The sequence below is a fragment of the Hemiscyllium ocellatum genome, chromosome 3, assembly GCF_020745735.1.
Source record: "Hemiscyllium ocellatum isolate sHemOce1 chromosome 3, sHemOce1.pat.X.cur, whole genome shotgun sequence".
Lineage (NCBI taxonomy): Eukaryota > Metazoa > Chordata > Chondrichthyes > Orectolobiformes > Hemiscylliidae > Hemiscyllium > Hemiscyllium ocellatum.
This window is the reverse complement of record NC_083403.1, coordinates 28,302,767-28,316,740: the sequence shown is the minus strand read 5'-3', so window position 1 is coordinate 28,316,740 and position 13,974 is coordinate 28,302,767.

Sequence of the window (13,974 nt, the reverse complement as noted above, 5' to 3'; positions counted from 1 at the left end):
GAACTGCTGTGCTCTTCCAGCACCACTAATCCAGAATGTGACTGACTCAGCCCCTTCACTAAGTTGTGAGAAAGGTGTATTGTTGGACCTGGTCCTTGGAAATGAGCCAATTGGATGAAGTGGCAGTGAGAGACAGGAGACAATGATCATTATAGCACCAGGTCCAGGATGGTGGTGGAGAATGACATGCAACAATCCAGGGTGAGAAAAACCAATTGACAGAGAGCTGACTTCAATGGGGCAAGAGGTTGGTGGGAAAACCAGGAACTGAACCTTCCAGGAGGAGGTGGTTTGGCTCCAACCAAGGTATATTCCCTCAAATGGGAAAGAGTAGGACCAATAAATCCAGAGTCCCTTGTTATGGACTAGCCCAGACCATAACTTTGTAATGGACTGTGGAAGTGAACAGATAAGTGTGCAGTGAACATTACTCAGCGTAAGTTAGCTCAGTTGACTACTAGATTTTAAAACAAACAAAAGTTTAATCAAAAGTTACGCAATGAAACACAAAGAACAGAATAAGGAACCCCTACAGAACTCAGTCTATCCAAATTAGATTTAATTATGCTGTTCCACATACACACGACAGTCCCAATAAGCAAACTCCCCTTAAACCCAGTACACATGGAACACATGTTTACAGGTTGAAGTTGAAGTACAGAGAGAGAGAGAGAGAGAGTTTCCGCACAGCTCACTGTTGAACTCCTCACCAGTTCAAGACTGAAGTAAACTATTCAGCTCAGCTGGAGAGCTGACCACTCCCCTTTCTTCAGACAGGTCACTTCTAAGACATGACCATTTTGGCCTGAAGTCTCATCTGTTTACATATAAACAAACGACCTCTCAAAATCCTTTTCGTCTCTGTTCCAAACCAGACTGATTGGAGCCCGGCCTGGTTTGTTACCCCTCCGAAAAAAAATCCAGGACAGTCTCCTTGAACCAGGCTTTTAGGAAAAAAAGAGGCTAGCTTTGTGACACCCTCGATCAGAAAGGAGGTTGAATTAATAATGTAAAGAGATAAAAAAAAGTGTGCTTATGACAAGATGCAAAATAAACAGGCAGTAGGCTGGAAGAACACAGCAAGCCAGGCAGCATCAGGAGGTGAAGTCAACATGTTGGGTGTAACCCTTCAGGACTGGGGGTGGATGTGGGGGGAGCTGCAGATAAAGGGAGTGGTGGGGTGGGGGAAGGTTGGTGAAATGGGGATACATGAAGACAGGAAGAGAGTATGATCTGGCTGGTCATTGGGAGGAATTAATCTGGTAGGTAGCAGGGAGCAGTGGAAGGCATGGGGAGGATTTGGGAAGGGAGTTGGGGAATGGCAAGTGGGGTTATTTAAAATTGGAGAACTCAATGTTGAGTTCTTTGGGCTGTAGGTTGCCCAGGCGGAAGATGAGGTTTTGTTCGTCCAATTTGCAGTGTGTTTCGTTGTGGCAGTGGAGGAGGCTAAGGATGGTCATATCGGAAAAGGAGTGGTTCGGACAAAGTGAAATAGGGGGTTACTGGGAAGTCCAGTCAGCCCCTGCAGGCCCAGCTGCGATACTGAGTGAATGTACCCTCAGTTTACGCTCGATCGCCCCAATGTAGAGAAGACCACACCCGGAGCACCTGATGTAGTAAAATGGGCTGGAGGAGAGGCAGGTGAACCTCTGTCTCACCTGGAAGGACTGTTTGGGGCCTTGGATGGACGTGAGGGGGATGGTGTACCGACAGTTTTTGCATGTTTTCTGATTGGAGGGGACGGTATTGGGGGTGCGGGGTGGGGGTGGGGTGGGGTGGGGGAGGGAGTTGTTGGGGAAAGTGGTGTAAAACAACGATCTGCTCTTCTAGTCTTTCCAGTACAATGGCACACTCTGGTGTTGCTCTGCTTCAGATCAAAATTAATTCCAATCACAGGAACCAGACATTAACCACAGCTTGTATCTTAAGACCTTGACCTTATTAACATTGAACCCTTTTGTCAAAAGGAACAATCCCTGTGGAAGGCAGAGAGGACTGGGAAGGGGAAGATGTTCTTGGTGATGGGGTCTAGTTGAAGCTGGCAGAAGTGTTTAAGGATGATGTGTGGATGCAGGGACTGGGTAGGTGGTTTAGAGCAGTGTAGTGGGGAATGGGGGTGGTGTGGTGGAGGGCTGTCTGGATTACAGAGGGAGGAAAGGCACCTGGTTTGGAATACCATGACTTCTGTAGGAATACTGAAAGTTCAGAGGGGAGGGGGAAAAAGCAAATAACTGAGGCGAAGAGGAATTATGAGAAAAGGCCAGCAACTAACATAAAGGGGAATCCCAAAGTCTTCTGTAGACATATAAATAATAACTGAGTGATTCAAGGAGGAACAGGACTGATTAGGGACTGACAAGGGGATGTATACAGAAACATCTGTCTTTATAAATGAGGAGGATGCTGCCCAGGCCCTGGTGACTGAGGAGGGAACACGGTCACAACAGGGTTCAATGTTGATAAGGTCGTGGTCTTGAGATACAAGCTGTGGTTAATGTCTGGTTCTTGTGATTGGAATTTTTATCTGAAGCAGTACAAACACCAGGGGGTGCCATTGTACTGGAAAGACTGGGGCAGCTGATTAAACCATTGGGAGGGCTGCATTAAAGTGAGATTGACAGGGACAGAGTTTGCTTTACAGAAACAGTGAGAATCCTGTGGGTACAAAAGGAGTTATTTGTAGTTCACTCCAAGGATGTTGGTGTGGCTGGCTGGGAGAGCATTTATTGCCCATTCCTTGTTGCTGTTGAGAAGTTGAACTTTCTTCTTGAATGATTTGGAGATGCCGGTGTTGGACTGGGTTGTACAAAGCTAAAAATCACACAACATCAGGTTATAATCCAATGATGAAGGAGCATCGCTCCGAAAGCTAGTGCTTCCAATTAAGCTGTTGGACTATAATCTGGTGTTGTGTGATTTTTAGCTTTCTTCTTGAAATGTTTGTAACCTAAAATGGTCAGGGCAGTTTCTGATGCATGCTGGGAAGGGGAATGGAGTTAAAAAGTATGGTGCTGGAAAAGTGCAGCAGGCCAGGCATCATTCGAGGAGCAGGAGAATCAACATTTCGGGCATAAGCCCTTCTTCAGGATTCAAGAAGGGCTTATGCCTGAAACGTCGATTCTCCTGCTCCTCGGATGCTGCTTGCCCTGCTGCGCTTTTCCAGCACCACACTTTTTAACTCTGGTCTCCAGCATCTGCAGTCCTCACTTTCTCCTGGGAAGGAGAATGGCCAAGTGAAGCAAACTCAAAACCACTGAAAGAAATCTGAACTGGTTTCGTTGTAAACAGTTCACAACAACAGAACTCTGTGAAGAGATCAGCCATTCAAGACAGTCGACTGGTTTGAAGGCAATGGACGTGATAAACAGTTAATCCTGCTTCACACACAACACACATCTTGTGAAAACACAGCATTAAATTGCTCAAAGACAGTCAGATCAGTGACAAAAATACTCGTGAGCCCCCTGGATGACTTCACAGCTGGAGGGGACACTATTATAGTCACAGAGCTGTACAGTATGGAAATAGACCCTTCCATCAAACTCTTCCATGCCAACCAGGAATCCGAAACTAATCTCGTCCCATTTGCCAATATTTGGCCCATTTCCCTTGTCACAAAACTGGTTCCTTTTTTCTAAAAGCTGTTCCTTTTCTCAAGGATACTATGTCCTTGGTTTTTTAAAGAGAGGCTGTAAACGCTCCCGGTGCTGATTAGACTGGGTTGGTACAAAGATTAAATGATATTGAGAGACCTTTTTGTTTATTTAAAAACAGGTGAGATTTCAGGCCAAAGTGGTCATGTTTCAGAAGTGACCTGTATAATGGAAGGAGAGTGGTCAGCTCTCTAACTGAGCAGAGTCAAGAGTGTGGTGCTGGAAAAGCTCAGTAGGTCCTCAGGCAGCATCTGAGGAGCAGGAAAATCAACGTTTGGTCAAACGCTCTTAATCAGGAATGGGCTTCCTCTAGCTGAGCAGTTGAGATCAGTCCAGAACTAGTTGGGACCTCAGCACGGGGCTGTCTGAACAGGCTCTCTCTTTTTCTGCCCTTCTAACTTCAACCTGTAAGCATCTGTTCCATTTTTTTAAACTGTATTTTAAAGGGGTTTGCTTATTGGGACTGTTGTGTATATTCGGAGCCACATAATTAAGTCTAGTTTGGATAGACTGTGTTCTGTAGGGGTTCTTTATTCTAATCTTTGTGAATCTTGTGAATGAATTTTTGTCTGTTTTAAAACCTGGTAGTCAACCGAGCTACCTTACACTGGGTAACTTTCACTGTACACCTACCAAAACAAATTGTAAAGTTGTGGTCTGGGCTGCCTGCTTCAGAATGTTTTGAGTGGTCTGGTGTTGTCCATAACAGATTAGGGGCTCTTTGTGGGATTTTAAACAGAGAGTGGTAGTGCTTTTATTTCTGGTGGTGGTTTGGTTGGGGAGACACAGCTTGGGATAGTAATGGCTCATTCAGTCACCAAAGGTTTTCTGGATGTGGATGTGGGGACTTTGGAAGTTTTGTAAAAGGTGAATAAGACCAAGCTGCAGGAATTTGCAGACAAGCTGGAATTGGAACTGTGTGCTTCTGTGAGGAAAGGAGAGAGAATTACAGCAGGAGCTCAGTGTTTAAACTTGCTGGAGAAACCATCAGAATCTATAGAGATGGCCAGAATTCAATTGCAAATGAAGCAGATTGAGCGAGAGGCAAGAGATAAGGAAAGGGCAGCAGAAATGGGACAGTTTGAGTTACAATTAAAAGCAGAAGAGAGGGAAAAAGAGAGAGCAGAGACAGATGAGAGAGCTTTTGAACTTCAAAAACTGATATTTAAAAAGGGAACTCAGCTTTAAAGGCTGGAGATAAAGGCTGGGGGTAGGCTCAATGAAGAAAAGAGTGAGGAGGAGCAAGCCCCTTGTGGTCAGAAGCCTCATGTCAAAAGGTTTAAGTACGTTCAAGCATTGCCTAAATTTGCTGAGAATTTTTCATCTCATTTGAAAAAGTGGCTAAACAAATGCAGTGGCCAGTGGCAATGTGGGTTTTGTTGATCCAAATGAAATATGTAGGTAGAGCTTGTGAGGTATTCACATCACGATCAGAGGAGGTAGCTGGGGAGTATGAGGAGGTGAAAAAGCCATTTTAAGTGCATCTGAGCTTGTACCTGAAGCCTATAGAAAATATTTCAGGAATCTAAGGAGGGACCTTGGTCAAACCTATATTGAGTTTGAAAGGATCAAACAGAGTAATTTTAGTCAATGGATAAGTCCTTTAAATATCGAGCAAACCTATGGATGCCCTTGGAGAGGTAATTATTTTGGTGGAATTCAAAAATTCATTACCTGAAGTAGTGCGAACTCATGTGAAAAAGCAGAGAGTTAAAATGGTAAGGTTAGCAGCTGAAATGGCTGATGATTATGAGCTGCTTCATAAAACTCAGTTTGGCCAGGGAGGAGATTGCAGAGCCTTTGGCTTTGATCTTTATGTCACCATTGATGACAGGAGTAGTGCCAGAGATTGGAGGATAGCAAATGCTGTTCCCTTGTTTAAGAAGGGGAGTCAGGACAACCCTGGTAATTATAGGCCAGTGAGCCTTACTTCAGTTGTGGGTAATATGTTGGAAAAGAGATAGAATTAATAATCACTTGGAAAGGAATAATTTGATTAGGGAAAGTCAACACAGTTTTGTGAAGGGTAGATCGTGCCTCACTAACCTTTATTGAGTTCTTCGAGAATGTGAAAAAAACAGGCAGATGAAGGTAAGGCAGTTGATGTCGTATATATGGACTTCAGTAAGCCATTTGATAAGGTTCCAAATGGTAGACTAATGTACACAATATAGAGTTTTGGGGTTGAAGGTGATTTAGCGATTTTGGATCAGAAATTGTCTAGCTGAAAGAAGATGGAGAGTGGTGGTTGATGGAAATGATCATTCTGGAGCTCAGTTACCAGTGGTATGGCGTAAGGATCTGTTTTGGGGCCACTGCTGTTTGTCACTTTTGTAAATTATTTGGAGGTGGGCGTAAGGCAGAGTTATGGATAGTGCCGAAGGATGTTGTGAGTTACAGAGGGACATAGATAAGGTGCAGAGCTGGGGTGAGAAGTGGCAAATAGAGTTTAATGCAGAAAAGTGTGAAGTAGTTCACTTTGGAAGAAGTAGCAGGAATACAGTGCTGGGCTTATGGTAAAATTCTTGGCAGTGTAGATGAACAGAGATATCTTGGTGTCTGGGTGCATAAATCCCTGAAAGTTGCCATCCAGGTTGATAGGGTTGTTAAGAAGGCATATGGTGTGTTGGCATTTATTTGGAAGGTGGATTGAGTTTCAGAGCCACGAGGTCATGCTTCACCTGGTAAGGTGGCACCTGAAGTATTACGTGTAGTTCTGGTCACCGCATTATAGGAAGGATGTGGAAGCTTTGGAAAGGGTTCAGAGGAGATTTATTAGGATGTTGCTTGGTATGGAAGGAAGGTCTTATGAGGAAAGGCTGAGGGAATTGAGGCAGTTTTCATTGGAGGGTTGAGACGTGACTCAATCGAGATGTATAAGATAGTCAAAGGGTTAGATAGGGTGGACAGTGAGAATCTTTTTCCTTGGATGGTGAAGGCTAACAGGAGGGGACATAGCTTTAAATTGAGGGGTGATAGATTTAGGACAGATATTTGGGGTATTTAAATGGGCATTGGACATCCATAGGTATAGGTTGGATGGGCATCAGATTATTTTCGCAGGTCGGTGCAACATCAAGGGCTGAAGGGCCTGTACTGCGCTGTCACGTCCTATGATCTATGTTCATCGCACAGACCAACCATTGCACAAGAACTACGAACTTTGAGTAGAGTGATCAAAGGTGGGTCGCCTTTTGGATCTCGTGCTGGGTCAGCCATTTCCAGTTAACGGGTAATATTTCTCCATTTTGTATGAACTGCTTCAGTGATGAGTCAGCGACTTGTATCAGCTACACCGAGAGGCAGCATTTAGAGTACTCCAGTGAAGTGTGTTTAATGGAGATTGAAAGTGAGCTATATCAATTTAACTTAAACAAATCTGAATGGTGAGTAGATTAGAGGGGAATGTGCAGGTGGGGGTGATTCCATGTATCTGCTCTTCTTGTCCTTCGAGACGGAAATGTTTGAGTGATTGGAAAATTCTGTCTGAGGAGCTTTGGCGAGATTCTGAACCACATCTTGGGGAATATTCCATCGCAGTCCTGACTTGTGCCTTGGAGAGGCTTTGGGAAGTCAGGTGGTGAGTTACTCAATGCAGAATTCTTAGTTTCTCACCTGGATATTTCATCTTCCAATTCCAAATCACTACTTACTATTCTATCACAAACCAACAATGCTACCCCATCATATTCCCCCTCATCCCTTGCCTGAGGCCTGCTGACCCTCAGGTATAACTCTACACCAGCAGCCACCTCTGTCTAATGGGAGAGAACAGCCTCTGCGACAATGGTGACTTTCACTGTAACTACAATACCATGGGAAATAGGAACAGGAGTGGGTCATTCAGCCCATCGAGCCTGGTATCCCATTCCAAAGGATCAGGGATTTGCAGATGATGCCACAATTGTTGAGAAAGTAGGTTGTGATGAAGAAATTTGAAATACTTCAATCTTTGAGCCACACATGTAACTGACTTTAAATCCCCAGTGTCAGTTTGCCCATTGGCACTGGTACACAGTGGACCAAATGCCCTATATTAATGTAGAATAATTCTCTGAAATGGGAGAATTATTACTTTTAATCTTCAATACATTGACAGATTCATTTCACTGAAATGTGGAAGATTTTATCTAATATTAAACTCGTGATGTGAGCAGTGACCCGGATTTCCCTCAGAGTAAGAATGAACAGGAGACTGAGTGTTGTGATGCATCACCCTCTTTATTTCACAGTGAGAATACATTCCCAGGAGTTAGAAAAACATAGACAAACACAAACTTGAAGACAATGGCTTCTTCACTCCACACGAGAAGCCTGTGAATGAACGGCCTGTTAACAGGAATCATATTGGAATAGATCATTTCTTCAATCACACAACTAGTCAGTCTATATGTGAGTGGGAGCTCCCAGTGTGGGTGGGAGCAGATCTGAAGCTGAATTTTATTCTAATGTCAGACTCTGCATTCTGATTTCACGTTGGGATTCTTTCTCCATTTCAGGGACCAGTTTGAAGCTGCTTCATTCCTGATTCCCAAAATCTTCCACTTGTCGTTCCTCACCTGGATCCAGGTGTTTTCTGAACCTGCACTAACCTGAGTAAAACTGAACTGGATTGAAAAACAACCTTTCTCCTCATTCCCAGCACAATGACTGACCATCAGGAATGGCAGGAAAAGGGAATATTCTACTCTCCCACACAGAGGGCAGAATTTTCGCCCTGGCCTGGTGTTTCTGATAGCAGTAACCACAGTGTTCCCCACTTCCACTCTCTTCATTCCTGTTGGTTTCAGTTCAAAAGTAAATTCCTCCAGTGAGACTGGGAACACATTCCTCACTAACACAAAATTCTCCATGTGTCTGGATGTTTCTGGTTCCAATTGCAAGTCCCTCGCCCTCCTCCAGGCTCCATTCCACATCCTTCTTCCTCCTCTCACTGACCCCTCCTGGTCCTGAGCCTCAATGAAAGCTCCCACTCTCCTGTCCCCTCCCCTTGTGCTGCAGAGTTCAACAAGAGCGACCTCTGACCTCAAACACCACAGCACAAAGCTGACTGATTCTCATGTGTCACTGACTTTCAGATGAAGGTGGGACATCATTCCAAAAGGGTCACAACAATGAGTATTGATGGAATACAAATCCATTCCATGTAGAAATACTCCACAGGGCAGTTCCAGCACCAACCAACCTCAAACAACCAGGATCTGAAACCCCTCCCACTGTCAATGAGCTCTGATCACATCAACGTGAAACATTCTGACCCAACATGACTGAGATTGAACAGAAGTATAATCCATCACCAGGACCATCCCTGTCTCAGGCTGTACACAAATCATTCATTTCAAACAAGATTAGAGAAAAGAACATTTAATCCCTGTTTCCCAGTGAAGGACCCAGTTCCCCATCTACAATTGAATTTAACCCTGTGTACGTGCTGGAAGAAGTCTTTAAACTGATGTCACCAATGCACAACAGAGATGCTTGGTTAGAAATGTATCTGAAACACTGGGCAATAATTTAGTGTTGAAGAGAAATCCTCACTATAAAGGATATTAAAAGGAACTTGAGCATCCAGGACAGCTCTGTCAGGGACAGTCAGAGTGACCAGAGCTGGAACCTAATGTCTGTTTACTGTGTGGCTGGAAGGCCACGTGGTTCCTCCATATGGGGATGAGGGAGGGGGCAGGAACTGGGCAGATGGGATAGAATTTGGGGAAATGTGATGGTAACCAAATGTGGAAAAAATATCCCAGGGCAATGTTTAGTATTGGTGAGTGACTGGAAAATGGTCGCATCAGAATGAAGTGAATGTCCTTCAAACATCAAATACAGAGCGTTAATGGACAGGTTCAGTAAGCTACTGGAGAAACAAACAGTATCTTATCCTTTATTACAAAGGGAGTGAAAAGTACAAAAATCTCACTTCAGTTGTAGCAGTGGATGACGTCAGTAGTTTTACCCTCCGTACCCAAGAGTGAATTACAGCGAGTGTAATGACATCAATGGACAGATTACCCAATTGAGGGACAGCGTGGGAAAATGGATTTGAAGGAGAAGATCAGCAATGATCTCATTGAATGATGGACCTTCTTTTTTATGACCCAGGGGAAAGACAACACGGTACAGCCCCAGGACAGCTGAAAACCATCGTGCGGAGGTGAGAGTGGAGGGAAATGTGGAGGGAGGATGATGGGCAGGAGGGGGAGGGGCTGCAGTTGGTGGGAGAGTGGGAAGGAGGATGGACAGAGTGGCAGGTGGGTGAGGGGTTTCAATGGAATGTGTGTGAGGGGGTAGCATGGAGGTGGGTGAGGAAGGTAGAAGACCAGGGGAGTGGGAGAGAATGGGGCACGGGATAGTGAGGTATATTGTCAGGTACATGAGAGGAAGCTTGGGGTGTGTAAGGGCCGGGATGGAGTGAAGGAGCATTTCGGTTCTGCTGGCACCACGTCGGAGAGGAATGTGGCTGTTGGATCTGCTGGGGTTGTGAGGTGGATGAGGTGAAAGGGCAGTGTCAGGCCTAAAGGGTTGAGGGATGGGGTGCAGTGTTACCAGGTTGGGACGGAGGGTCAGTACCACCTGGGTCGCTTTGGGTTTCAGGTTAGTGAGGCAGGGGTTGTGTGGGTGGTGATGGGGGAATGCAAATTGCTGTCAGTTCCAAACCCATTGGCAGGAGCAGGGGGTGTCTGTTCAGGGTCCAGTGGGATTGGGCTGAATGGGGTGTGAAGGCTGGTGGAAGAGAGAGGCAGTTGTTTTGCCGGTAATGGGGTGGGGGGGAAGGGGTCCCATTCAAATGGGGCTGTGGTTGGGCGAAGGGGAGTCGTGGGTCAGTGATAAAGGATCTGTAGACTCCTGGGGTTGGTGAGGAGGTGATGGAGTTTTGAGACCAGCTGGGTCATGGGTGTCAGGTGGAGGGGGTTTGTCCAGTCTGACACGGTCATGTCGAGGGTGTTGTCGGGTCAAGGGGAATGGGGAAAGTGTGTCGGTGACAACGACTGACTCCCGATCAGAATTCCGGGGCCAATGAAGTGTAACTTGGATAATTCCATTAATTGGAATCATTAGACTTAACAACCAGTGAGAACAGTGACTGTAAATGGGGAACAAAATACTCCCTGTTAATGCTATTGTATCTAAATAATTTTGAGTGAAGAATAAATGCTTGTATTCTTTGTTGGAAACAAAATTACTGACTGCCAGTAAACAGCTGTGTTTACAAATAGGATATGGGGATTTCTGAGATAGGACATTGGTGGAATTGGTCAAATTCCCAAAGTGGGCACATGTCCGTAATATGTCTAAGGAACAGTCACTGCATTCACTGGAAGCTTGGTATCAGGGTATATCTTTCTATAGGTATGGAGACCAGAGGTTTGCACAGTAGTCTAGGTTAATACAATGTGTAGTTTGGGGAAGAGAAAACAATTTCAGAATTAAGAACATCTCACTGTTGAGTGTAGATAAAGGTAACAGAACCTTCTAGAGAAATTTCATTCCAATTCCTTTTCTAAAGCTATTTGTGCTAGTCTCCCTTTCTTATACCAACCAATAATAAATTTCCCATTAAGTATTCTCATGTCTTCTTGCAAGTCTTTCAAGAAATCAAGGACCAGTTCTTCATATTGTTTCACATCAGTTATGTTGAGAATAGTCCTGCAACAGAATTAAGAATATAGACATTTAATTCTCATTCCTCGTGACAAAACCTGTCTGAATCAGAGTAGATTAACAGGGCAATAGCAACAGGAGTCAGTCTTTCAGCCCATTGGGTACCCTCCATCATTCCATTCCATCATGACTCCAGGAACAGAATCGAAAAGCAATCAGACTGGACAATCCTGTGGCCGATAAGGGAATACAGTTTTGGTGAGGAATTCTGAGAGTCGACATAAACTTAACAGCACTGTTCGAAAAACTGCACGGCAGAGATGGCAGGGAAAACTTGGTGCACCGATCTTTATTGAGAGAGTGAATAGCAAAGCAAACAGGGTCTTGAGTTTATAACGAGATGATTGATTCCTCAATGGAGGAAGTTTTGCTGAACCTCTATGAAATTCTGTTCTGACCATTGTGGCCATTGATGATCGCATTTTAGGGAATACATGAGTCTCCTTAAGAGGTTGCAGAGAGTCCTCAATAAAATGGTTCCACAAAGGAGGACTAAGAAACTGAGAAGGAGCATGAGAAATGAATATGTATGCAATCCATAAAAAACAGAAATGTCTTGCAAAAGTTCCCACTGGTACGGTAAATGTTTGGATAAAACGGATGTGGGTCCATTCCCGACAGAGTTGGATGGATTTATTTTCAGGAATACAGAAGTGGTCGAGGAGCTGAATGAATATGTTGTGTCTGTTTTCACTGAAGTGGCGGATCCAGTGACTGTGATGCCATTGAATGTCAGTGGGTGATGTTTACCTTCTCTCTTGTTGGAGATGGTCAGTGCCTGACAGTTACGTGGTGCAAACCAAATTGGTGCAGTTATGGACAGTGAGGAAGGTTGTCAACGGATCCAGCAACAAATAGAGATCACTTGGAAAGATGGGCAGTAAAATGGCATGTGGTGTTTAATCCAGACAATTGTGAGATAATGCACTTAGGAAAGTCAAATGCAAGAGTTCAAAATTATATCAAATGGCAAGAATTGATCTGCAGAGGGATCTTGGGTCACGCTTATAGATCCCTGAAAGTGGCAATACAAGTGGAGAAGGTTGTAAAGAAGGAATAATGGCTTGTTTGCCTTCATCAGTCTGGGGCTTGAGTATAAAAGTTGCAATGTCGAGCTGCAGATTACAGGAAGGATGTGGGGGCCTTGGACATGGTGCAAGAGAGATTTATCAGGATGTTGCCTGGATTGGAGTGTATTCACTATGAGGAGAGTTTGGGCACACTCGGATTGTTTTCACTAGAACATCAGAGGCTGAGGGAAGTATATTAACTAATGAGAGGCATGGAGAGGGTGGATAGTCAGAGTCTTTATCCCAGGGTGGAAATCTCAAACACTAGTGGGCACAGGTTTATGGTGAGAGGAGAATGTGCGAGGGGAGGTTTTTATACTAGTGTGGTCACTGCCTGGAATGTACTACCCAGGGCACTGGAAGATGTTGATATGGGACTAAAGTTTAAGAGACATTTCAGGTAACAGAGGGATATAGACCTTGTGCATGTAGTTGGGAATGGTGTAGAGTTGCATCATGGTCAGCATCAATACGTTAGGCTGAAGGGCCTGTTTCTGTGCTGCACTCTTGTATGTTCTATGTTCTCCATTCTAAATGTCACCTGCCACCTGTCAGCCCAATCCCAGATATTGTCCAGGTCTTGCTGAATCTCTGGAGACAGAAGCAGACTCAGTGATTCATGTTCAGTGTGACTCTTCTTCAGACATTTATTTGGGCTGGTGTTCCTTAACACCCGAAAGGAACAGAAAAGATTTCTCAGGACAGGTCAATTGAGATGAAGAATGAAATGAAACTGGTAGCAGAGACAGCTTTGAGACGGCTTCAGTCAGTCCCATCGAAGAGGGAGGTGGTTAGTGAGCATGTGCCAGGTATGACTCCAACCAGTGGAAATTCCTCCCGGTTCCCATTGATTCCAGTTTTGCTGGAACTCCTTAATATCACATTTGTTCAGACACAGCCTCGATGACAAGGGCGGTCTCTCTCACCTCAGCCCTGGAAATCAGCTCCTTTGGAAATGTCTCCTCCCACCATCAACACACAAAGTTAACAATGTGTACCATCTACAAGATACACTGCAGTATCTCACTGAACCCTGTCCACCATCGACAAGGCACAGGTCAGGAGTGGGATAGACTACACACCACTTGCCTGTATAGGGAAGGCTGGAAAATCACTCAGATTGTATTTCAACCAATCAGCTTGCTGCTTTGGCATCAACATCCAAATCTGTGCTCTCTACTGTCTAGAAGGACTCAGGGCAGGAATTACATGAGAACACCACCTCCTGCAAGATCCCCTCCAAACCACACACAACCCTGACTTGAAAATATATCACCGTTCCTTCAGTGTCACCGGATCAAATACCTGGAACTCCCTTTCTGACAGCATTGTGGATGCACAAGTACCCAAAGGACGGCAGCAGTTCGTGAACTCAGCTCACCGTCGCCATCTCCAGGGCTGTTTAATTTGGATAAGTGCAAAGTATTGTATTTTGCTAAAACAAGCAAGAGCAAGACTTATGCAATTAAAAGTAGGATCTTTCACGATGTTGGAGAACAGGGTGACCCAATGGTTCAGATACATAATTCTTTGAAGTTTGTATCAAATGTAGACAGAGTGGTTAAGAAGGTGTTGAGCACAATTGCCTT